This window comes from Phyllostomus discolor, chromosome 2 (genome assembly GCF_004126475.2).
Source record: "Phyllostomus discolor isolate MPI-MPIP mPhyDis1 chromosome 2, mPhyDis1.pri.v3, whole genome shotgun sequence".
In the NCBI taxonomy this organism is placed as follows: Eukaryota; Metazoa; Chordata; class Mammalia; order Chiroptera; family Phyllostomidae; genus Phyllostomus; species Phyllostomus discolor.
The window spans coordinates 200211559-200239026 of NC_040904.2; the positions used below are offsets into that span (position 1 = coordinate 200211559).

Consider the following 27468-nt stretch of genomic DNA (forward strand, 5'->3'; position numbering starts at 1 on the left):
GACAGTCTGATGGGAACTCCTTTGTAGATAACTCTTTCCTTTTCTCCTGCTGCTTTGAAGATTGTCTCCTTATCTTTAATCTTGGATAATTTAATTATAATGTGTCTTGGTGTGTTCCTCTTTGGGTCCAATTTGTTTGGGACTCTCTGGGCTTCCTGGACTTCCTGGAAGTCTATTTCCTTTGCCAGATTGGGGAAGTTCTCCTTCACTATTTATTCAAATAAGTTTTCAACTTCTTGCTCTTGTTCTCCTTCTGGCACCCCTATGATTCTGATGTTAGAGCATTTAAAGTTGTCCCAGAGTTTCCTAAGCCTCTCCTTTTTGTGTGTTCTTGTTTCTTCATTCTGTTCCAGCTGGATGTTTATTTCTTTCTTTTGTTCCAAATTGTTGATTTGAGTCCCAGTTTCCTTCCCTTCACTCTTGGTTCCCTGTATATTTTGCTTTATTTCACTTTGGGTACCCTTCACTTGTTCCTTTATTTTGTGACTCAGTTCAACCAGTTTGGTGAACATCCTGATTCCCAGTGTTTTGAACTCTGCACCAGATAGGTTGGCCATCTCCTGGTTGCTTTGTCCTTTTTCTTAAGTTTTGATCTGTTCTTTCATTTGGGCCATATTTCTTTGTCTCAGTACACCTGTTATGTTGTAGAGGGCAGGGCCATAGGTATTTGCCAGGGTGAGGCAACCCTTTGTGCTGTGTTGTGGCACTGTCTGTAAGGGAGGGGTCCAAGAGGGAACAATGTGGCTCACTTGCTCAGCTCCAGCCCCACTTTCCAATGAACTCTCTCATGTGAGATTGGGAGTTTCTGCCACCATGGCAACCCCCTCAGTAGTTTACACCTAGCTTTGAATCTTGAGTTTCCCATTCAGACAGCCCTACCTTGCCTGCATGTCCACTGCCTTGTCACATGTCCTCTCCACCCAGCTGCCCATTTCTGCCCTCCTACCAGTCTGGGTGAGTGTTTCTTAACTCCTTGGTTGTTGGAGTTCCATGTGGTTTGATTTTCTGACACTTCTAGTTGTTTATTGTTTTTTGATTGGCTGTTATCCTTCTTTTGGTTGTACAAGGAAGTGAAGCATTTCTACCTACACCTCCATCTTGGCTGGAAATCCAGAATCTCTCCTCCTTTTTTTGAATTCTTGTTTCTTCATTCTGTTCTGGTTGAATTTTTATTTCTTCCTTCTCCAAATCACTGCTTTGAGTTCTGGTTTCCTTCCCTTCGCTGTTGGCTCCCTGTACATTTTTCTTTATTTCACTTTGCATAGCCTTCACTTCTTTCTCTATTTTGCAACTGAGCTCAACCAATTCTGTGAGCATCGTGATTACCAATATTTTAAACTCTTCATCTGATAGGTCGACTGGGGTGGCAACCCACGTTGCTGCACTGTAACGCTGTATATGGGGCAGGGGTCCGAGAGGGAACAATGGCACTTGCTCTGCTCTCTGCCAGATTTCAGTCACTTCTCCTGCTACCCACAAGCAAATTGAGCCCCTCTGGTGCTGATTCCCTGGTGGGTGGGTTTGTATACATTCTAGGACCCTGTGGGTCTCTCCAACGAACTCTCCTGTGAGGCTGGGAGTTTCTCCTGATGCCACAACCCCCTCAGGTTTACAGCTAGAGGTTTGAGGCTTTCTTTTCCCGACACTGGAACGATGGTTTGGGCAGTGTGTCTCGCTCCCCAGTTGTTTCTCCCAGTTTATCCACACACGAAGCACCTCACCTGCCATCCTCCAGCCACTGCTTTGCCACACATTCTCTCCACCTCGGCTGCCCATCTCCATCCCTCCTACTGGTCTGGATGAATGTTTCTTCTTTTAACTCCTTGGTTGTCGGACTTCCATACAGTTCAATTTTATGGCAATTCTGATTGTTTTTTGTTTTTAAGTTTGTTGTTGTCATTCTTTTGGTTGTATGAGGAGGCAAAGTGTATCTACCTATGCCTCCAACTCAGCTGGAAGTTCCTGACTCCCTTCTTCTTTGAAGCATAACTACAATACTATTAGGACACCTAAAAATATTAATAATAGTATCTTAATATAATGGCTTCAATAAACTGGGGAAATTAATTTAAATATATAAATGAAAATAAATGAAGTATTTTAATTCACCAATTTTATTTTGAATGTTTATTAAATCTATCTGTATATTCGAGTTTTCTATCACTATTATTTCTATTTTAACCTATATTTCTGTATATGATTTGTTATTTCTACAATTAACCTTTCTCTACTTTATTCATGAAATGTTATATGGCACTACCTCTAACATATCCAAACAAAGAGTAATAAACATTCTCTATACTCTAAGTTGATTTGATTTTCCTTCTTCATGGAGCCTGCCTGGGTATCACAGAGATACTAGTTTGGCATTAGTTGTTTGTGATTAACCTTTGCTATCTTCACAATTCAATTTATTCCCTCTTGGTGACACCAAATGACTACTTCATTGATTGTCCCAGCAATTTGCCAGCTATTATTATTCTCTAACCACATATATTATCTAACCAAAGTATTAATATAAACATTTTTTATTCTGTGACCCCTATTTTTTATAATGCTCTATCAAGCATTTTGCTCCTACCACACCTACTGGTTCCTTAACTTGCCTCTCCTGAAAAGTTTCAACTATCAAATGATTGATGCTGTACCTTATAGTCTATGCCTTAAAGTGCTTCTTTGAAAACTTTATTTTAAAAAACTGAAAAATGAATTTCATTTCCTCAATCTAACTGATGATAAAACCATGATGAAATCAAAGAGGAGTAGAAAGAAAATAATTCAAAAACAGAAGATATATTTTGTGTTCTAAATTTATATCAGTGTTTCACTAGTACAATAGACATATCCTCTGAGAGAGAGCTATAATTACCATTTTCACCTTAAGTAAGGATTGTCCTGAGGTCTAAGAGACCCATAAATAACATAGTTTCTTCTGAAATAGAAAAGAATAGAAATTTTCATTTTCTTTCATCACACTAACAAGCATGAGCGAGATTACAAAAGCGGAGGTGAAGAGACTAGCTGCAAAATCACTGCACTGTGGGACCAAAAGGCTGCACATACAGCTCAACAAAACGAAATAAGGGCCAGCTGTCCTCAGCGTTGCAGCTCAGTCAGGAGCCAGGACTTACGGAGTCCCTCACTACACACAACAGACGGATTTTGGAAAGTTGGAAATGTTTGCAAATATTCACAAATCAAATCACACTTCAAATATACTGGGTGAGTTCACTAATTAAAGGTATCCAGAAATGAATCCTGTCATCGTACAAAAGCAAACAAAACATACAAAAGCTATCTGGATTATAATTAAGTACCAACAAAAAAATAATAGCTAAATTGACTGGGCGCTTATTGTGTGCTGGTGTCGGTGCTCTTGCCTTACATCTGTACTTTTCATCCCAACCATATTAGGCCACACAGGAGACTGCCAGTGCCCACACCACATGCCCTTGACTCATCCGCATTCCCTTCCACAGCTTTGGATAGTCATAGTGACACTAACGGCTTCCCACTGAAAGGACCCACAGCTTTTTCCCCACTTCCTGCCAAGGCTTCCTAAGATTACCTCACAAGTAGCCTACCTGCACCTAAATCCTTATTTCAAGGCCTGCTTTTGGACAAAACTCTAATCAAGAGTATTGGTAATAAGAGTAGTATTAGCAAATAGACCCTCAGAATGGGTTGCCAGAATTTTCTCACTTGCTGGTTAAGGGGCAGTGAAGGATTCAATGTCTAATGACAAATGAGTACAAAAACCCATAACATGTAATAATAGCAGTATCATCATCACTAAAACTTTTACCTGAGGTACACTGGAATTGGTCTGGGAGGAAGGAGGTAAATAAAAGCTTATACTTGAAAGATAGGGGCTAATCACAACTATAAAGATTTTGGATTTAGTATCGGTTAACTACTCTTGGAGCATTGAAGTATGGAACTGGCAGGCTTGGGTAAGCCATCTATTTATTTAGGGCAAACCAGAGAAAGTCCATGTCAGCATTTAAGCGAAGCTTATCTCCTGTACCCAGAGAGCAGGCAATACTTAAATTCAGGTCTACAATTCAACTGAGTAGCTGAGTTAAAAGGACACTGAATGCACTGCCCCAGCAGGTCTCCCAAGCTGCAACTAGGGCTCTGATACGGAGAGAGTAGGAGTGAGATGTAGGATGGCAGTATTTGGGTGGGTGTACCTGAGCACATGAACGCTCAGTTTCTGCTGACCCCCTGGGCTGGAAGGACCCATCCCCTTCCCTTTTATAAATACTAGCAGCCCCCAGATGCCTGGGGACTTTGCAAAGGCCATACCCAAGGAAGATGTCCTCTTCAAGATGGGCTCTGCCTCCCCTCACTGCCTCTAGACCAAAAACGGGTCAAACTCTACACATAACAGCTCCAATTGTGAAGTACAGTCCCCGCTATGAGAAGAAACAAGGTGTGCACCAAAAAAGCTGCTGAGCCCCTCTGACGTGTCATCAAGAACTGAGGGCACACATATGAAAGTGCATCACGAGGGTGTTGAGCTGAGGCAAAGGCAAGAATGTTGGAGAGAGGAAAGTGCATCACTAGGGAGGCCCTCTTCTGACGTAGAATTTAATTTCTAGCAAGAAACCTTGAAGGAGGTCCTAAAACACTGATGGGATGACAATGGGGGTGACAGTAATTCAAAAGAGCAGGCCCCAGAGGGTGCACTTAACTATTGGAAACAAGGTGAGTACATTTGCTGTAACAGGCAGTAAGGTCAAAGAAGCAACCAGAGAACTTGGACCTGCAAACATCTGTAGCTATCGCTAATAAATCATTAGCACTGTGTTTTGTAGAGGCAAAAGAGGTGGGTTAGAATATGAGTTTACTAGGGCTGCTATTACAAAGTACCACAAGCTGAGAGGCTAAAGGAATGCATTGTCTCACAGTTCTGGAGACTAGAAGTCCAAGATCAAGGTGTCAGCAGGGCAGGGGTAGGGTTCCTTCTGAGGCTGCAAGAGTCTGTTCCACGCTGCTCTCTTATCTTCTGGTGGTTTGCTGACAACCTTTAGCATTCATTGGCTTGTAGAATCATCATCTGATCAATCTCTGCATCTTCACATAGCATTCTCCCTACATGTTTCCCGTGCCCAAATTCCTCCTTTTTATCAGAACACCAGTCATACTGAATCAGGGGCTCACCCTACTCCAGTATGTCTTCATTTTAACTAATTGTATCTGCCATGACCTTATATTTCCTAATAAGGTCACCTTCTGAAGTACTAGGTTTTAGTACTTCAAGATACGAATTTGGGAAGGGGACAAAATTCAACCCATAACAAGCAGTGAATGAGGCTATTTCTTGACTTTTGTGGTCTAAAAAGACCAAAAACTCTGAGTGAATGAGATTTGTGTGCAGTTCCCAGATGTAAGCCAGTTCAGAGACATAGAATCCATCGATATAAGGGCAGGCTGAGTTCTCTTGAGCAAAAAAGTCGTCGTTTCTCCAATCATTCTCAAAGGGAATGCATGGCCATTCAACCAAGTAAATCAACACTGGTGTAAGAGTGATACCTAACCCTTCCAGGGACTGTTGGATATTGAATCTAAGCTGATGTTGGTACCCAAAATACCTTCATGGCCTCCTAGGTGGAGTGGAAGCCTATGGAGCCCTGGCCCAGCGTGTCTACAGACTCAGCATCTGGTCATGGACCTTGTCCCTGAGTAAATAATAGGCGTGGATATACTTAGCAGCCGCCAGACCACAATCCCTGGCTCTCTGACCTGTGAAAGAAGGGTCATTATGACAGAAGGGGACAGAGGAAGCCTCTGATATTGCTTCCCCTTTCCCCTGGCCCAGGTAACACGCAGAGGAAACGTTGCAGCCAGCTGAAATAACAAGCATATATTTGTGCAACTCTCCAAGAGTGGCTCCTGCCCAAACCATGCAGTTCACGGGTGGGTCAGCTCAATATGTTGGTGCAAGATGAAAGCCACAGTCACACTGTAGCCCCTCTTGCAGGAGTGAACTGACACATTGTTACTCGAAAGGCAGTCCACAGACTAGAGCGAGTTCACAAACTGTGTTTTTTTTTTTATCATTGCACAGCAAGATATATAAACAAGTACAAAAAGGGAGAGTGCGCGTTTGGAAACAGTTTGACACTGTTGCCATAACCGAGCGTGAGATTTTACATTTTACAAAAGGATCGGTTGTAATGAACTGAAAACAAACAAACAAACAAAAAGGTCCTTCATGGGTCAGTGTGAGGAGCACCGACCTAAAGGGCAGTGGTGAAAGGAAATCCTACCATCGGGCAGAGCTTCATCAAATTTGTATGAGAAGGGTTTGAGGTAAGGATATATATGAGTTCTTGGGCAGTGGCTAATGGCTCTGCCCATTGATCAGGGGCCTGTAACGAACAATAATGGGTGGGCAGACACAAGGAGGTCTGAAGAGAAAGGCATATGGATGACTCTAGAGGTGGACACAAAGTGTAAACACCCGACAGAGCATCTAAAGCAGAAGCAGCACTGAACCAGGCGGAAAAGCTGACTCACCCAATGAATGTCAGCCAGCCCCTGTCCCTGGCCACTTCAGTACGTACATAGTGAGCCTGGGAACAGAACGGCCGTGGTATCAGGGATGGAGGACACGTACTTTCTCTCGCCAAGGCCAATTGAGCTATTTTAGATATATTAACTGCCTGCACGTGTTATGCACCAAAGATACTGACATGGAAACCGTAGCCCTTGGAGGCAATCTCTGTTCTGAGTACTGATGTATGAGCAGGAGTTAGCTGGGGAGGGAAGAGAAGAGGGCATATGCAAAGCCATTTGGAGAGCCACACCAAGTTTGGTTAAGTCTAAATTCATGGGAGAATGCCCAGATCAAGACAGAGGTGGGGTCATCAAGCACTCTAGATGTGAAGCTTTTATAATTATTAAAGGATTATAAATAGGAGAGGGTCATGACCAGGTCTGTGTCTTAGCAAAGCCTTTCTGACATTAGGTCAGTTAGAAATAATCCAGGAGAAGAAAAAAAAAAGAGCAAAGGAAATGGCATTAATTATGGGGACAGAGAATAAGAAGGGATACATGCAGCAGGGATTTTGGAAGGAGGTTAACACTTGGTCAAAGCAAGGAAAAAAGAGACACCCAGGGTGACTCAGGTTCTTTCCCAATCCCCGTGTCCCCTGAGTAGAAACATCTCCTTGGAACCCCTATTTTATTTGTGCCTTAGTGGACTTTTATTTTTGTGGTTATTCATTTCACGTGTCTCTCTCCCTCTACTGGTAAAACTCACTGTGGGGCAGACATTGTGCCTCATGCCCCTGCTATCACCAGCAGGGACAGGACCAAGAGGAGAAAAATTAGCACTAGGATTTGGATTCACACCCCTGCAAGTCTGAATCCCTTTTTTACGTAGAAGTTTGCTACTTCATTCATCATAGATATTTTTGTATACATTCTGATTTTTTTAAATATTGTATTAATATGGCTGGCGTAGCTCAGTGGATTGAGCGTGGGCTGTGAACCAAAGCATCGCAGGTTTGATTCCCAGTCAGGGCACATGCCTGGGTTGCAGGCCATGGCCCCCAGCAACTGCACATTGATGTTTCTCTCTCTCTCTCTCCCTCTCCCTCTCTCTCTCTCTCTCTCTCCTTCCCTCCCTCCCTTCCCGCTCTAAAAAAATAAGTAAATATTGCATTAAAATATTCACTTCCATCACCGGGTTTTTGCCACACTCCCACCCAAAGCAAGGGCCTCACTTAGCTCGCCCTCGCTCCTGCCCCAATTCTCAGTGCCGACACAGGCAGGCACTCAGGCGCCCACTGAATGAAAGGAAAGCAAGCAAGTGGCACGAGCAACAAGACGGATGGTGGTGGCCATTCACAGAGCTGGTGGAGGCAGGAGGAGCAACAGATGCCAGGAAAAGATGAGTTTGTAATGCATGTCAGAGGTACTGCATGGTGTATTATCTTATAGACTCATTCATTATTCAACACTGGCAGCATTTATAATAGGAAATAGTAAAGATTGACAGTACTCAAGGAATTGTCCTCAGGATATTTCTCCATTATCTATCTAACCTTACATTAATATTTGAGGCATTGCAGCAATATCCAATTTCTAAACGCTGCTCCTGAGTTCACACTACTTAGGACGCCAAGATGAGCTGTTCTTTGTCCAAATGTATGGTTAATACCTGCGATCTTTGACACTATCCTATCAAATACCCTTATCAGTGAGGCCTAATCTGACCACCCTGTGTGAAACACACCTCATTACTTTATTGCATTATCCCTGCTCGTTCTTCCTCATCAAATTTATATCACCTGATATGGTATATATTTATTATTTTTCTTTCCCCTTTCTAAAACATAACCTCTGTGAGAACACAGAATTAGTTTTTTGTTTGTTTCTTTTTTTTTTGGTTTGTTTGTTTGTTTTTCCTGGTTGTATCCTCAGCACCTAGAATAAAGACCACTGAAAGCCATGACAGAGGGCGGGGAGGATGGCTGCAGGAAGACATATATACTGGTGCAGAAAGAGGACAAAGAAAAGAAATAATGTCCTGTGTGGACAGAAAACTGGAGCTAGGAGCTCAAAAGAATGTAACCGAAACCCCTGGGGACCAAAAACAAAGATGTGATCGCTAACCAGAACGGTCACCTTGGGAGCTTACCTGCCGTCACCTCAGGAGGTCGTACAGTTAGGTAACCAGTGAGCTTGGCTGTTTATAGCCTTTGCTATACACAGGTGAGACCCAAACCTCTTTAGAAAGCTGGCACCTTGCAAGGACGACCTGCTTCGGAACCACTGGCAGGGGATTAGCAAAGCCTTTCTGACATTAGGTCAGTTAGAAATAATCCAGGAGAAGAAGAAAAAACGTGCTTTGGAAATATGAAAAAGTTTCTCTGAGAGTTCATATTTTTTTCTTTTTATTGAATTTATTGAGGGTAACACTGGTTAACAAAATTATACAGGTTTCAGGCGCACAATTCCACAGCGTGTCATCTGTACACTGGGTTGTGCGTTCACCACCCCAAGCCAAGTCTCCTGCCATCACCGTTTGTCCCCCCGTTACCCTCTTCCGCCTCACCCTTCCCCACCCCGGCAATCACCACACTGTTGTCTGCGTCTGTGAGTTTCCTCTTCTTTTTTTTTTTTTGCTCAATTCCTTGACTGCCCCCAACCCAGTCCTCCAACACCCACCCCCCAGCCTGACAGCTGTCATCCTGCTCTCTATATGTCTGTCTCTATGTTCCTTGTTAATTCACTTTGTTCATTGGACTCCACATGTGAGTGAAATCATATGGTACTTGTCGTTCTCTGACTGGCTTATTTTATGTAGCCTAATGCTCTCCAGGTCCATCCATGCTGTCAAAAAAAGGTAAGATTCCCTTCTTTTTTATGGACCAGTAGTATTCCATTGTGTAAATGTACCACAGCTTTTTAAAACCACTCATCTAAAGGGAACAGCTTTGTGACCCAGCAATTCCACTCCTGGGAATTTATCTGAAAAAACCCAAAACAGTTATTCAAAAGAATATATGCACCCCTATGTTCATTACAACGCTATTTATAATAGCCAAGATTTGGAAGCAGCCTGAGTATCCACCAGTAGATCTCTGAGAATTCCTAACTATGACCTTCCCTCAAATCTTTTGGCTTTAAATGTACTCTACCTCCATGGTCTAGGAATCTCAAGCCAAAAAACTGAAATGAATATCAGTGCTGGGGTATTCTGTTATCAATTCATTGACTCTCAGCTCCAAATCTCCCCTTCTTCATCCTATGTTGTGACATTACAACTGGACCCTATAACATTTCTCCTGTGCCTGATGAGTCAAGGTTAAGTTTTACAAGGGAGAGTCCTGAAGAGGCCATGCTGATCAGCCCACTGAGAAAAAAGGTCAATGATTTCAAACAACCGATTTCACTCACTAAGTTTAATAAAACAAAATATTTGCTTCTGAGAACCTAATAGAAAGTTAAAATACAAAACTGTCACCTAACAGGCACCCCTGTCTTCCCGTAGTAGAGCTGGCTTTAAGCCAAGCTTCATTTTTCAGATACGAAAGCACTCCCGTTACATCTAACATTTGAGTAGATTTTTAGCTGCTTAAGTCAGTAGATGTTTGTTTTCAACTTATAACGTCATAGGGATACATAGGTGTATATCATGCCATTGGCTCTGTTTCTCTGGAGAACCTCAGTTAATACACATCCCAAATGATTGCCTACTGGCTCCTGCTAAAGTCCCTCCTACAGAGCTACACAGGCTCCGTTTTGAAGGTGCTGTGTTTGGTGTCCCCTCTTTTCCTTCTTTTTAAAATTTTTTAAAGAAAATTTTATTATAGAAAATTTTTCTATAAATAAATAGAATAAGATTCTATTTATTTATTTTTAGAGAGGGAAGGGAGGGAGAAAGGGAGAGAGAGAGAGACATCAATGTGCAATTGCTGGGGGCCGTGGCCTGCAACCCAGGCATGTGCCCTGACTGGGAATTGAACCTGTGATGCTTTGGTTCACAGCCCACGCTCAATCCACTGAGCTACGCCAGCAAGGGCAGTTGTCCCCTCTTTTCATCTCCCCCTTCCTCCCATCCCACCTCTGCAATGTCGTAGTTGGAATATAAGCTGGCACCTTCTTGAAAACCCTGCCTACTCTCCAGGCCACAGTTGTTTAGCCAAGGCAGAAGCAGGAACATCTGATCCAAGCCAGGCCAATCAGAGGTCACACATGTGTATAAGATATCTTTTTAATTGAGAAACTAAAAGAGAATTTATTAAAGTCCCTTTGTGCCCACAGCCATGGGTAGAAATCAGGGCTAAGGCAGTGAAGCAAAGTCTAGAGAGGCAGGAGCGAAAACAAAGAGACCTGCTGAGGGTACCCAATTCCCCCGTTCCCTCCCCTCCTGAAGCGCAGCCTCCCCTGCTCTCTCTGTCTCGGTTACAGCCCTCTGTAAATTCCCTTTTGGCTTAAGCTGGTTTGAATTAGGTTTCAGTCCGTTGCAACCAGAGGAAACACAGTAAATCCCTAGTGTGTGCAGAGCATTATGGAAGTGTGTGTAATTGAACTGAACAGAATCAAACTCACTTCAAGTGTTTTTCAGTGTATTCCATAGACTGATATTGCTCAAAAATTTAAATGGGTTCAATATTTGCCCTAAAATATCACTCACATTGGAGCTACTTAAAATGCAAAGGTTTCCCAAGAAGAATCTCTGTTTGCTTACATTTATATGTAAAGGACTTACCAAATTACTAAGCACAGTTAGAAACCATATGAGCTCCATACTCTCTGAAGAACACTATGAGATTCCATTAAAAATACTATATAAAAATAACACTGTAACTTAAAATACTATTCAAATTCTACAGTCACTGAACCTTTCAAAAAACATACATATTTACAAAATGAGGTCATCAATAAATATTTTCTCGGTAAAGTTTTTTTTAATATATTTTATTGATTATGCTATTACAGTTGTCCCAGTTTCCCCCTTCACTTCCCTCCACCCTGCACACACCCTCCCACCCACATTCCCCTGCTTTAGTTTATGTCCATGTGTCATACTTACAAGTTCTTTAGCTTCTACATTTCCCATACTATTCTTGCCCTCCCCCTGTCTATTTTCTCCCTACCATCTATGCTACTTATTCTCTGTACCTTTTCCCCCTCTCTCCTCCTCCCACTCCCCTGTTGCTAACCCTCCATGTGATCTCCATTTCTATGGTTCTGTTCCTGTTCTAGTTGTTTGCTTAGTTTGTTTTTATTTTTGTTTTAGGTGTGGTTGTTAATAATTGTGAGTTTGCTGTCCTTTTACTATTCATGTTTTTTCTCTTCTTTTTCTTAGATAAGTCCCTTTAACATTTCATAAAATAAGGGCTTTGTGATCATGAACTCCTTTACCTTGACCTTATCTGAGAAGCACTTTATCTGCCCTTCCATGCTAAATGAAAGCTTTGCTGGATAGAGCAATCTGGGATGTAGGTCCTTGTCTTTCATGACTTAGAAATTTCTTTCCAGCCCCTTCCTGCCTGTAAGATCTCTTTTGAGAAATCAGCTGACAGTCTGATGGGAACTCCTTTGTAGGTAACTGTCCCCTTATTTTTTGCTGCTTCTAGGATTCTCTCCTTCATTTTAATCTTGGGTAATGTGATTATGATGTGCCTTGGTGTGTTCCTCCTTGGGTCCAACTTCTTTGGGACTCTTTGAGCTTCCTGGACTTCCTGGAAGTCTATTTCCTTTGCCAGATTGGGGAAGTTCTCCTTTACTATTTGTTCAAATATCTTTTCTACTTGTTACTCTTCCTCTTCCCCTTCTGGTACTCCTATAATTTGGATGTTGGAATGTTTAAAGATGTCCTGGAGGTTCATAAACCTCTCCTTATTTTTTTAAATTCTTATTTCTTCATTCTTTTCTGTTTGGTTATTTCTTTCTTCCTTCTGGTCCACTCCATTGATTTGAGTCCCAGTTTCCTTCCCATCATTACTGGTTTCCTGTACATTTTCCTTCATTTCACTTAATGTAGCCCTCATTTTTTCATGTAATTTGTGACCAAAATCACCCAATTCTGTGAGCATCCTCATCACCAAGGCTTTGAACTCTGCATCGGATAGGTTGGCTATCTCTTCATCGCTTAATTGTATTTGTTCTGGAACTTTGATGTTTTCACTTGAGCCATTCTTTTTGTGTTGTCGCGCTTGTTACATAGTGAGGGGCGGAGCCTTAAGTGTTCACCAGGGCAGGGCACTGCCCGCCCCATCACTGAGTTGTGACGCAGTATGTGGGGGAGGGTCCGAGAGGGAACAACGGCGCTTGCTCCGCTCTCTGTCAGATTTCAGTCCCTTCTGCTGCTTCCCCCAAGCAAACTGGGCTTATTCCCAATGTGGGTGGGCTTGTATACATTCTAGGGCCCTGGGGGTCCCTCCAACGAACTCTCCTGTGAGGCTGGGAGTGTCTTCTGGCCCCTCAACCGCCCACAGGTGTTTTCAATCAGTGTTTTCAGGCTTTATTTCCCCAAGCTGGAGCCCTGGGTTGCTCCATCTGTCTTACTCCCCAGTTTCACCTGGTTTATCTGTGCGCAAACGTGGGACTACCTGGTCCACCAGCTGCCTTCCCCGCTGCGCCCATCTATAATCTGCCACATCACTGGGTCTTCCCACTGCCATCTTGCATGCCCGGGGTCCATCAGCTGCTGCCTTGCCTGCCCCGGTCCGACTTTTTTGGCCTCGACCCCTCTCCACCTGGCTGCCCAACTCCACCCCTCCTACTTATCTGGAAGAATGTGTCTAGTTTAATTCGTTGGTTGTCAGACTTCCATACAGTTCAATTTTCTGTCAATACTGGTTGGGTTTCTGTTTCTAAATTTTTGTTGTCCTTATTTTGGTTGTGCAAGGAGGCAGTGTGTCTACCTACGCCTCCATCTTGGCTGGAAGTCCCTTTCTTGGTACTTAAAGTTTTAAACTCAGTGTTTTCTCAGAAGGAAGATTATGTGAAGAAGGGGGTGAAGGCAGCCATCTACAAGCCAAGGAGAGAGGCCTCTAAGGAAACCAAACCTACTGACTGACACCTTGACCTTGGACTTCCAGCCTCTAGAACTGATGAGGAAATAAATTTTTGTTCTTTAAACTAAAAATCAATTAATTAATTGTTTTTCTTACTGAGTTGGTTAAAGGTTGAAATTATCTTCTTATAGATCATAGAATGCCAGTTGCAGAAAAAGCATTTAATCATAAAATGGTTACTAATACACAGGTCGTATGAAGAATAAATCCCTAATTTCCTCTTCAACAAGATCAATGGTATCTTTTGAAATAGGAAAGATGTGTCTTAGATAGCTAAAATTCAGAGATAAACACACAATCTTTGATACTCAAATTCATTTCTAACCATCTACTCTTTTCTAAAGTTGCTAACAGTGGTTTAATGGCTGATTTCTCTAACCTTATTATCTCCATATATTTTCCTGAATGATGTGTTGAACAGTGCAACTGTGAAGAATGAGAACATGAAAGAAAGAAAGAAGAAAACACACATACACACATCAAAAACAAACTTGATAAGAACCTAGTCCCGAGGGGTCTGTACCCTCCAAGGATCATAGTTCCAGGTAATATTTTTCTTTTTTTTTTCACTTGTTCTAATTTTACCAATTAGGAAAGGGAATGTGATACTCCCAGAATGGATAAGAGAGGGAAAGCAAGCTTGGAAGTAGTCAATACTTTTAATAAGGCACTTAAAACGGCTAGGTACTGAGAGGTAAACACATTAGTAAAAGCTTTAACAAAATATAAGGACCAGAATCATGCTCACTGATCAGAAAGGTTAGGTTTTCTAGTGTTTTAATTGTATAGAATTTCAGGAAATGTCATGAGCTTCATTTGCCCACCAGCAACATGGCAACAGGTCATAAATGTAATATTTCAGGTGCAGTTCAAAGAACTACTTTTTCACAAATCCTCACCTGAGGACATTTTTTCATTGCTTTTATAGAGAGAGGAAGGGGAGTGGGGAGAGAGAGAAACACTGACTGGTTGTCTTTTGTAGGCTCCCCAACCCAGGGATCTAACCTGCAACTTTTGGGTGTGTAGGCTGATGCTCCAACCAACTGAGCCACACCAGCCAGGGCTCACAAAGTTGTCTGTAATTGAAAACCTTTTTTCTTACTGCAATGTACCCAATCCTCTCCCTGTTAAGGCCCCTCACACTGCGACCACTCTGCCGAGAGAAGGGCAGAGGGACGACAAGTGATGATAGAAAGGGTGCATCTGCTCATACCAACATCCGCTTCATAAATATTGGTCCATGCGGTTCTATCCAAAAAGCAGGTGTTATAGTTCTGAGCCCTCGGCACTTTTTGATATACAGCGTTCGCCCTAAATAGTGAAATGTTCAGAAAGGTTTTGAGTCCAAATTAAGGAAAGCATGCTAATCCAAGTGTCTGTCAAAATAATATTAGAGTTATTATAAGTAACATCAATGAAATGTTTGATGGAAAAGATCTAATTCAGTAGATCTTAAATACTTAGATAGTAGCTTAAAATATTAATACAGGAAGAAAAAAGGCATGGATTCTTCACACCTTATAATGAAGAAGAAAGGGTAAACACTATGTCAGTTTTGTATATAAAAGTGAGAAGAGGTATATACATATACATTTGCCTATTTATAGACTCTCTATAGACAGGTACATGAAAAATTGAAAATAATGGTCGCCTCTGGACCAGAGAAGTAGAAGGCTGGTAATCTGGGCTAAGAATATTTATTTTCCATGATATATTCTTTCCCACATTTGGAATATTTGAATATATATTTCCCATTCAAATCAATAAACAAATTTAAAATAAAAAGTATAAACCATGAATACAAATCATTCCTATGCAAGGAAAATACGTAGGCTACATGAAAGAGATACAAAGTGTACTGGAGTTTCAGAGGATAGAGAGCTACCATTTATCCATGGAAACAGGAAAACTATTGACAAGGAGACAGCACACGGGATGGGCCGTAAATGGTGTCTAGCACAGACATATAACAGAAATCATTCCAGGAAAGAGAATACCTGAGTACAGATATGAAGCTGGGAAGGGATAGGACAGTGTTAATGTAGAAGCTTAGGCTACATATAAGATGCCATATTCTTTTTCTATGGCAGCATAACAAATTACCATACAGTTAGCAGCTTAAATCAACACAAATTCATCACTTCCCAGTTTCTGTGTTCAGGAGTCTGGGTGAGCTGCATCCTCTGCTCAGGGTGTCACTAGTCTGAAATCAAAGTGTCTGCCGGGGTGTGGTTTCATCTGGAGTGTGGGGTCCTCTTTCAAGTTCACTGCAAGAGGCTTCTAGGAGCTGAAGCTGGCCCCAGGGGACAGCCAGCAGGAAACTGGAACCTTCAGTCCTGCAACCACAAGGAAGTGAATTCTGCCAACACCAATGTAGGTTTGGAAGCAGCTCCTTTCCCAGTCAAACCTTGGTTGAGAACTGTGTTCCAGAAAAAACCCTGACTGACCCTGAGTTTTGTGAGACCTTCAGCAGAGGACTCAGATAAGCTGTCCCCGAAACCGTGACACAATAAATGATTCTTTTAACCACTCAATGTGTGTTAATATGCTCGCATATCATAAGAGGTGAACTTAAGTGTTCTAAACACCAGATCACTGCAGGCATGAAACCCTGGCCAACACCCCAGCATCAGTCACACACTCACACTCTTGTGAGGCTTAAGCTCCGATCTGTTGCCAGTATTGCCAGAAGGGCCAGACTGGTTGATTGATTAACAGATCAAAAACTACAGATCAGCTGCTTATTCTGAGAGAGCGAGCAGCTTTTATTCCTGACTAAATGATCAGAATGAGCCATCACGCCTATTAAGTACGAATGAAAACTCCACAGAGGCTGGTAGAGATGACAAGCTTAAGGTATACAAGACGTTCCATTTCCACTTACTCACAGAAAGAACACACGTATGCCTCCCAGCAAAATACAGCTGTCTTCTTTCACATTCAAAAGCCACCATTTTTGTTTCAGCTCTATTGAAGTATAACTGACCAATGAAATTGTAATATATGTAAAGGGTACTCATGATAGTCTGATGTGTATATGATAAAGCATGATAATTTGATGTGTGTACACACTTTAAAAGAATTCCCACAATTGAGTTAATAAACATATTCATCACCTCACATAGTTCCCTTTTTCTAAAAACAAAAAGTCTCTTCTTACATGGCAATTGGAAGGCGTTTGGGGACACGCACTCCCTATAAAGGACCAGAGCGACGTCTGACCGCCTGCAGGGCCTCACCACCATTCTCTCGGACGCCCCGCCAGCACGGGTTCCCTGCAGCACAGATATCCAACCGGGAGCGGAAGCGGTGTGTTAGCCTAATTTTATCAGGACCATAAATTCAACCAAAAACAAACAATAACAACGGTTATTTTTAAGATTTCTTTCCTCTTTATTGAATTTATTGGAGAGACACTGGTGAACAAAATTACACGTTTCAGGTGCACAGTTCCACAACACATCATCTGTGCACGGTAGTGTGGGTTCACCACCCCCAAGTTACTTTTATTCTTCAACAGGGAGATGGAGAAAAAGAATTCAACTGTCACTGCACTTACGGAATGCTCCTGTTTTAAAAGAATAAAGTCGGTTACTTGCAAAACACAAATTATGTGACAAAACACACACTTAGAGTAATGTAGTTTTCTTTGTAAAAGGAGACTCACTACATTATTTCATGTAATTCTTTCTATGCATAGGAAAAGTTAATCAAATGGGCAGCTAATAAAATTAACTTTTATTGCACCTCTAAGAGTTATTTTAATTTCTTTTAATTACACACAGTAAAAAAGGCTTTTTTGCAAATTAATAGTTAAGAAGTATTTTCATTGACAATATTCACGGTTGTCTGAGAAAATCATCCTTATAACACTAGTAAATGCACAATCGCAGTTCCAGAATTGCAGGAAACAAAAGCAAAATAATTGGAAAGCATTGCACATTTTCTCTAAATAAAACTTGAGGACATGACCCGAGGTGAGCGTGCAAAGCATAACTTGCTCTACGCTCCCACAGCACCTCGAGGCATCTCTCCGAACGCCCTGCATGTGCACATCTGGGTCAGTCCTGTGGCTGAAACAACAATGTCCTAAATAGGGCTCGAGAGTAAATGAAACGCACAGTAATGCAAGCCAACACACTTCCCACATGCGATGAGGCACTAAATGTAACAATGTTAAAAACCAGCATACAGAGGCCGAAAACAAAACAAAATAGAAATATTTCTAAGGCTTTCCCCAAAACAAACAAACAAACACACAAACAAACAAACAGGCAGAGGCAGTGAAGAATAACCTACAGATATCTATTCTTGCCTCAGGGAGGGGCAAGAGTCACAGACGGGCCTCTCACCTGCTAGTTGCCGTTATCAGTGATAACCTGGTGACCCACACTCGTGAACATCCAGCCCACAGCACAAAAGAAGTAGAGAAACTGGCCTCATCCCAAAATGGCTGTTCTACCATATTTGCTGGAATCCCTTTAAGAGGCCTCTGAACCTGTTTGTTTTGGACCTGTGATATGTGCTGATAATCGACTTAATCAATGATCCCTGCTAAGACATAACAATAACACACATGCCCAGTCTCACGACTGTGCCCTGACCTGCAGTCGGCATCTCACACATTCAACAGAGTGACCTGAACAGGTCTCCCATTACGTAGGACAGGTGTACAGGCTTTTCCTGTGAAGTGCCACACAGGAAACATGGTGGGCTTTGAGGACCACGCAGTCTCTGCGCGCACTAGCCAGCATCCTGGCATTAAGGCAGCCTTAGAGAATGTGTACATTCATGGGTGAGGCTGTGTTCCAGCAAAACCTCATCTATGAAGAGCAAGCACCAGGGACTCTCATAGCATCCCACACCTCAAATCTTCCTCAAGTCTAGTAAGTAGCTGCAAAATGTGCCTTTGGTAAAGAAGAGAAGAACCTGAATAATTTTTATTCGGCCTTTAAATGGCCAAAAGCACAAACTAGCTATGCCACAGACCTGGGCATCTGTGTGACTCCGGAGTGAACAAGCTAAAACATCATGGTACATAAAGAGGGAATATGGTCAGTAATTTTAACCAAAAACAAACAGTTGTTGAAAATCATCAGAGCCACAGAAAATCTATCTGACCTAAAAATGTTTTATTTTTTTCTGCAAATATTTAATAATACATACCCCTTCCCTCTCCTGCTTTTTCACTCCTTCTGTTATCTTGTGTAAAAATAGATAAAACAAGCACCTGACAGTAGTAATAGCTTCCTAATTAGTCTCCCTGCTTCCGGCAATGAGTTCTCTGAAACACAATTCTGTTCTCCTTAAAATAAGTTGTCAGTTTAGCCATGGTTGAGCCTGTGGACTCTGAGGTCAGAGAACTCAGTGTGAGTCCAGGCTCCATCACATATTAGTTGTGTAACTGGGCAAGTGACTTAACCTCTCCCAGTTTTACTTCCTTATCTACAAAATGGTTATAAAATAGTTTTTAAAAAATCATAAAGTTGTGTGTGGTGAGGAATAAATCAGGGAATTCATGTGAAGTGCTTATCAAAATACCTGACACATTACACTCATTCAATAAATGGCTATTGTTGTAACGGTGGGGGTTTTGAAACACATCTGCAAATGGTTTTACACCCCTCCCACCGAGAGGGAGAATCTGTGTGCCCTAGCCTCGAATCTGAGTCGGCTTCACTATCAAGTCGCTTGTAATCACAAGAATGAAGCGGAGGTGACAGTGTATGATTTCAGGCCAAGTCAGAAAAGGCCCAACAGCTTCAGTGTCCCTTGAGATGCTCATTCTGGGGCCACGGAGGAAATTAGAGTGCCCTAACAGTGTCACGTTAGAGAGACGACATGCAGGCACTCCCATCAGCAGCTTAGCTGAGCACCCGCACCTGTCAGCATCTGCGGACAGCCATGCGAGTGAGCCTCCTGGGTCAACCAGCCCAGCTGAGCCTTCAGATGCCCATGGCCACAGCCAGCATCTGGCTGCAGCTAACTGACCCACAGTGATTCCACTCCATTTTCATGAACTTCGAGAACAATCTAAGTCCAACTACTATGAAGATAGAAGTCACAACAGTAGTTACCACCCTAGGGTTCCCCAGTGACTGGGAAAGGGCATAAAGCAGTTTTGTTTTGTTTTGTTTTGTTTTGTTTGATGTTAGAAATGTTCTCTTTCTTGATCTGGGTTCACTGAGCTGCATACAAGATTTATGGACTTCACTATATGCTATACCTCATTAAAAATTGTTTAAATGCCCTGAAAAAGTGCTAATGACACAGATATAATACAGAGAGCAAAAGTGCCACAACCCACATAAAAGCAAAAAACATTGCCACTGGACCTCCTGACCTCTGGTGATAACAGATACCGCGGCAGCTGAGATGCAGGGGTACAGGGATCGGCAACGGGTAACGACTGCTCCGGTGCCCACTTTGGTTGGTGCCCCAAATAGCTAAACCACTTACATTCAGCTAAAAGTGAATAGGCCTGTAAGAATAATACTTTTGTCACTTATGTTACTACCTTATCAAACATGAAATATTATAGGCTTGGAGATTTTTTAAACAGACATCAAAATATAATTATCCTTTAATTATTTGAGACTCAACACTTAAAGTCAATACCCTGGAGTTACATAAAAGAATAAAGCCACGTGAACCATGTGGGTCTATCTATGCAGGTGGGTTAGGTGAGTGGTAATCACAGACAGGTAAAGAGATCAATGTTGTAGGGCCCCGTCTGGCAGGAGTCAGTTCCATGCAGAAAACTACAGCCCTTCCAACACAGGCATAGCAATGCCTCTCCTTACCTGATAGCTTCTGTTACAAACTCTAAAGAGAGAAGAAAAGAGACAGAATAGGTAGTTGGAATTGCATAAGCACTAAAAGCATAAGGATTTAAATCATACTAGTTACCACAATTATTGTTAATATCACTAAATAAATGTACAAACTCTCCCTGATTCCATATGATAAAATCGGCAGGATGCCATATAGAAACTAAAATTAGATTTGGGTTATTAAAATGAAGAAGGAAGAACAGCTAGCAGAGAAATGGGCCACACTGATAAACCAAGAACTCTGTCTCTGGGAAGACTATTCAGATTTTCTATTTACATTTTACATTTAGATTGTATTCTCCTGCCTTCCCCACTCCAGCAATCTCCATTAATAGACACCCAACTCTACCTGGTAGGCCTGTTGTGAAGGTTAAATGAGATGATGTAGTAAATAAAAGAAACTTAAATTATTCACTCAAAATTCAGTAATTAGACTCAAGTTATAATGTGACTACAGACAAACCCAATTGAAAGCTAAATGTTCTAATACTATTAGATTTCTCCCAAATAAGATTAATAATCTGTTTAAAAAACTGCTACTTAGAATAAAACTTGAGAAGATTGATCCACAATACAACTTACTTAATGCAACCAACTCATACTGAAAAATATATTGAGAAATTCAAGACTGACTTGCAAGTGGTTCATCTTTCCACAGGAAAAATTTAAATAGCTTGTAAGAGAAAGAATGCTCACACATAACAGAAAGCAAAAAAAATGAGGTGAGTCGTGAGAAGATACAGACAAAGTGGAGCCAGAGTTTTAAGAATACTTCCAGCTGAGATGAGGAAAGACATCATCAAGGAAGCGGCCTTTGAGCTGGGTTTTAAAGACAGCCTTGGAATACATAGCAGTATGGTGGGCTTTGTTTCAAAAAAAAAAAAAAGGCAACGCATATGCTTTCATAACTGCAATGAAATAATTACATGTGCAATTATGCATTTGACATTTCTCTCCCCAACCAGACTTGAAGTTCTGAGAAAGCTGAGACTCACTTTTCCCATTGTCTCTCCAGCACCTAGCAAAATATCTGGTACATAGTAAACATTCAGTAGGCATTTGTTAAATAAATGAATAACAAAGAAAGGCAGGAAAGTAACCACTTGCCTAGAAAATAAAGAAATGAAGAAAAGGGGGATCTAGAGATCAAAAGATTATTTAGGGCCAAACCACAGAAGAGCTTGAAACACACACTGAGGAATTTTCACCGGACTTGGTTGGCAGCAAGGAGTCCCGCGGGTTGTAAGGAGCACAGCGACGCAAACGGGGCTGCGCTGAGAAAGCGCTTCGGAAAGCAGCGCACGCGTTTGGTTACCAAAACAGAGGCAGTGAAGGCCATCAGGGGACAACTGCAGGAGCCCAGGCCAAAGATAACAGCAACCTGAACTAAAAATAAAAGCAGTGGAGTGAAAAGTAAAATATAAATAAATAATAACCGCAGGGATATTACCTGGAGAATATCACGAGAGCCATGGGTCATCCATGCAAACACGTTTTAAGCACCTCTATGCTAGGCGTCTGCCAGGCACTGTGCTAGGAGCTAGAGACAGGGAAAATAAATAAGCCACAGACCTTTACCTCAAAAATTAGGCACTTTCTCTGAGTCATCGCGGTAGGGAAAACTGACGGCAGACACGATGAATGTGGAAAGGGAGAAATCAAAGACTCCTCAGTTTTCAGTCTAGGTGACTAAGAGGATGATCGCACCATTCAGGGAACAGGAGACATCAGAGGGAAGGGGGTAGGAGATACAGACGGCCTTGGCTTTGGGTAAAATAACCAAGTGAACATGTTCAAACGGCAGCTGCAAATTCAAGACTGGAGAACAGAAGACAGGCAGCGTCTTACTCATCATTTGGGAAACCTAGCATGAATGACAACTGAAGTTGGGAGCTGGAAGAGATAAGGTGGGACAGCATAGGCAGAACCTTGGAGACGATCTACATTTGAAGGGATGGCGGGCGGGGAGGGGGGTAAGGAGGAGGAAGCATGACCCGCAAATCAAAGAAGAGAAACAAGATAGAAGAGAGCAATCAGGGAGGCAGAAGGATGATCAAGACTAAGAAGTGTTTCCAGAGGTATGGACCATCAACAGCATCGTTATTTGCTAAGAAATCATGGAAAATTAGGCCTGAGAAAAGGCCACTGGCTTGAGGAACAAAAGAAATATACTAGTGACAGTTGAGAGTGGCAGAGTGTAAAGGGAAGATTCTGTTTGCAAGGAGTTAAGGTATTAGTGAGTGACGAGGCGATGGAGACAGCAAAAGCCAGCTTCTCTCTTGAAGTCTGACAGTGAAGAAAAAGCAAATATTGGGACAGTAGTGTGAAGGAAACCTCAGAGGAAGGAGAAAGATTTTTTAGGTAGGGAAAGATGACTGACTTACATGTCATTAGTTGGAGGAAAAGGATTAAGTGGACAAAAAATAAAAGCAAGTTATTTTCAGACAGGAAAGAACTAGAGAGACACGGAGAGGAGCTGGTAAAGAGACACAGATGCATAAAAATATTTGATTTATTCATTCAATAACTAGTTACTGAGTGCCCATCAAGAACTCAAAACTGGAGAATATATACTGGAGAACATATATATATGAATATATACTGAATACGAATATATACTGAATATGAATATATACAGAATATATACTGTAGTCCTGAGCTCACAGAGCTTAATAAGCCTCCTAAGCTCCCAGAGGAGACGGAGTAACACAGTGCGCACGGTAGAACACCTCCCTAACATCCCTTCCAGCCCTCCCCTCTCGTGTGACAGCCATGCAGTTTGGACAGAACCAAATCCACTACTAGTAACTGGGGTTGATCTTGAGTGGCCTCAAAACCCAGCAAAATCATCACCTGCCTTGTCAGGGTGTTTGATTTGGGAATGCGTACAGAACCCAAGTTGGTCCTATCAGAAAGAAACCTGGGACTTTGATTTAATGGAATAGGGGACATTTCTAAATGCGGCAGACTGCAATTCCCTATCTTCTCCTATATCAATGACCCTATCAGATATGTAACGTTGTAGTTCCTCCTCCTAACGGGATGAAGTATGTATTAGATGACTCGGGCTACCATAACAAAATAGCTGGGTAGCTTAAACAAAGAAATGTATTATCTCAGTTCCGGAGGCTGAAAGTTCAAGAACAGGGTGCAAGCATGGTCGGATCCTGGTGGGAGTCTCTTTCTGCTGTGGATGGCCATCTTCTCATTGTGTTCTCACACGGCAGACAGAGAGGGCCCCCCCCACCCAGTACCTCCTCTTATAGGGCACTAATCCCCGCATGAGGGCCCTACCTTCAAGACCTCACCTAAGACACTGAAATAGAGAACAGGCCAACAGTGTTCAGAGGGGAGGGGCAGGGAATTTCAGGGGAATTCCAGGGGAAAAGGGGAAAGGGTTTATAGGAACTAGTATAAAGGACACATGGACAAAAACTAGGGGCGGGTGGAAATGGGAGGGAGGTGGGGAGGGCTGGGTGGATGGGCTGGGATAGGAGTAAAAGATAGAAAATTGTATGTGAACAATAATTAAAATAAAATTATTTTTAAAAATAAAATTAAAAAAGATCTCACCGAAACCTAGTTATCTCCTAAAGGCCCCACCTCCAAAAGCCATCAAGATGGAGGCTAGAGCTTTGACTTATAGATTAGGCGAGGGGACACAATTTTCAGTCCATAGCAGCGTACATCCTCCTAACCTTTGGTCTGCGCTTTGGCCATGTGACATGCTTTGACTAATAAAATGAGGTAGAGGTGACAGTGTGTACCAGTGCCAAGGCCAGGCCTTAAAACGCCCTGACATGTTTCCACTTGCCCTCCTGCGTCTCTGTCACCGCCAGGAGAAGAGCATGCTATGGCTACACCACCCCACCAAGGAGGACAGAAATACCAGGTGCACCACCAGCACGGCCAACCCATACCGCAGCATTCTGCAATGAGAAGCAGGGCTGCCTGGCCACCAAGCCCAAACCACCATGCTGAGCCCACCCTAAATCAGCAGATGCTTGAATGATAATAAATGGCTATGTTTTTAAGCCACTGAGTTTGGGGGTAGTTTGTTAGAAAGCATTATTGTGGAAAATAGTTAACTGATATAACACTCGTACAATACCCACAGGCCAAAGGAAACACCTAGCTCTTTAGGAAGGGCCTTATGCTAACAAAGATGCCCAGGAAAATTAAATTGAACTGCCCCAACTATTTTCTTCAAATCTTTCTTTCTTTATTCACCTCTTTTGGTTCCTTACAATAGCTATTGAATTCAATTACAATCCTGGTCAGCAGGATTTGTTAAAAAAAAAAAAAAAAAAAGGAGAGGAAAAAGAATCAGATAGTGTTATAAAAAAAATAAAACAATTTCAAGAGAGAAAATTGAAATCAAGTACAATAGAAAACATCAGAAAAATGAGAACGGAGAAATAAATACTTGGTTTGGTAAGGAAGAGGTTGCTGGTTCATCAGAAAGTCGTTTTTGGACACCAGAGAGGCAGAGGCACAGAATTCCGAAAGGAACAAGTTACATGGAAACTGAGACAGTGAGTTTCGATCACTTTGTTTAACAACGCAAAGAAGAAACAGGGCAACAACTAGCGGAGCAGGAAATGAAACTCATCTCAATAAGAAAGACCTATGCTGCATTAGTTTTCTATGGCTACGTAACAAATTACCACAAACTTGTTGTCTCCATTCTGTAGGCCAGAAGTCCTCCTGGGCTTAGCCAGGTTCTCTGCTTAGAGTCTCACAAAGACAAAAGCCAGGTGTCCACCAGGCTGGGCTCTCATCAGGAGGCGCTAGGGAAGAATCCACTTCCTTGCTAATTGGGGTTGCTGGCAGAATCCGGTTTCCTGCAGCTACAGAACTGAGGTCCCATTCCCATGTTGGCTGTTCGCTGGAGGTTGCTGTCAGCTCCTCCAGGCTGCTCTCCAGGTCCTGCTCACACTCCCCTCCACGCTCAAACCAGCAACAACGCAATGGTTCCTTCTCATGTTTTGATTCTCTGGCTTCGCCATCAAGTGCCAGCTGGAGACAACTCCTGTGACTATGTCAGGCCTATCTAGACAATCTTCCAATCTTAAGGCCAGCTGATGAGTAACCTTAATTATATATCAAAATCCCTTCTGTTATGTAACCTAACATAACCAAGGGCATAACATCCAGTATGTGCACAGTCCTAGGGATTATGGGAGGAAACCTTTGGGGGCATCTTAGGATTCTGCCTTTCACACACACATACCTAAAGTTAGAAAAGGATCCAAAGGCTAAAAGACAACCTTGAGGAACACTTTAAGTATCAGAATCTCGTATTACACAAATTACCAATAATTAGGAAGGAAAGAAATCAAGGAAAAGGTACATCATCTTAGCCACAGCAAAAAAAGAAGAATGCCTTTTCTTGGAGGCTGGAAGAAAAAAATATATAAGAGAGAAGGGGGAGGACAGCACTTATGCCAGCTATTTACTTGGCCAAAATTAGTATCATTTTAATTTAGATACAACGAGACATATTCTCCTATTCTGAATTCTTTAAAAAAGTTCCTCCAGATGGTTACACCTCCCTGGAGTGACAACACCCAGTGTAGCCTTGCGCATATTGGGAATTCAATTAAACGCTGCTGACCATCTGATTGAGAATCCACAGTCTGGAGTAGCTGACTCAGTACAAACATATGGCTTAGTTCCCTATCAGAGGAAAAATGGAGTCACTGTATTCATCTCTCCAACACTGAAACGTGGGAGAAAGCATAAGTGAACTAATAAAAATAGACCATGTAACAAAGGGAACAAACTACAGAATAGAAAATTTCTGTGGTTTTATCACAAAATCAGAATACTTCAGCTAAGGATCAACAATGAGGTGTTTCCTTTGTAATTTCAAGTGAATCAAATTGATGCTTACTGAGCACTGGTTGGGGATAGTTCAGATGAGGAAGCCACTCTCTGAGCTCAGATCAGTAGGAGGTGAGGGATAAGTATGCCAATGATTACAACGTGAGGTTAAGTGATGCTGAGTGTCAGAAGTGAAGGGAAGAATTCAATATTAAATTAATACTTCTCACCCTGTAAGAACCGTATGAAGTATTTACAGACAAGAAAAACAAATGTTCAGCTAAATTAAAAACATTTTTTCAGGTCATGTAGCCAGTAGGGGGTAGGGTACAGATTCAAATTCAGGACTGACTGACCCCAAAACCCAGTCTCTCCCAAAGGAGGGAAAAATCATCTCTGGTTGGCTGGTTGCATCAGGATTTGGAGGCAGTTATTTCAGTAGAACTTAGAAAGGTACACACACTATTGAAAAGCTGAGATGTTAAGGAAGGAGAACAATTCCAGGGAAAGAGCATAAAACAAGTAGAAAGAAATCTCGGTCAACATTTGGAAAACAGTAAGTCGCCCAGATAATCTACAGCATAAGCTCTTTACAAATAAATATTTAACTGAATGCACACTTGAGGGGCCAAATATTGGGCTGAAGAGATTAGTGCCTTCATCCAGGCGTGTAATCTGTGATCTCAGCAGTTAAAAGGGAGAAGGGGGGCTGCCATGAGAATGTGAGAGACAAGGTGAAATTACTCTATATTTGAAGGGAAAAAAGGAAGGAAAGTCCAAAAAATGAGCTTGAGTTAGGAAGGGAAAAATACCCTTGTCCCACTTGCCTTTGCCTTATAGTCAAGAGGTCGCCAAACCACGGCCCGCAGGCCAAATTCAGAACACCATATGTTTTTGTAAATTGCTGTTGGAACACAGCCATGTCCAGTCACTCATGAAGTGTCACAACTGCTCTCACCCTACCTCGGCACAGAAACATATGGCCCACAAAACCTAAGATACTTCCTTTCCAGCCCTTAACGGAAAAAGAAAATGGCCAACATTTGCTTTAGTCCCACACCTTCTAAGCTACTGTTCCAGCTCTTTAAGTCGTTTGTTCTGGTCTAAATATGAAACAATGTACAGACAACGGATTGATGGATGCCCGAAGGCACAGGTATTGGGAGACTGGGTGGGAAAGGCGAAGGGATGGAGAAGCACAGATTGGTAGTTACAAAATAGGCATAGGGATGTAAAAGTGCAGCATAGAGAATATTCTCTTTTTT

General features: G+C 42.1%; 1 protein-coding gene and 1 long non-coding RNA gene across 12 annotated transcripts in view; both read right to left on the reverse strand.

Moving 5' to 3' along the window:
• ANKS1B (ankyrin repeat and sterile alpha motif domain containing 1B) overlaps positions 1–27468 on the reverse strand; it is an 833247-nt gene that overhangs the window by 785299 nt on the left and 20480 nt on the right. The gene's annotated exons all lie outside the window — the stretch shown is intronic.
• LOC118499166 lies at positions 16946–26625 on the reverse strand. The gene is made up of 3 exons (XR_004901687.1): positions 25045–26625; positions 20062–20369; positions 16946–20025 (listed from the first exon to the last, which is right to left on the reverse strand). It is a non-coding gene; the product is annotated as an uncharacterized LOC118499166 (long non-coding RNA).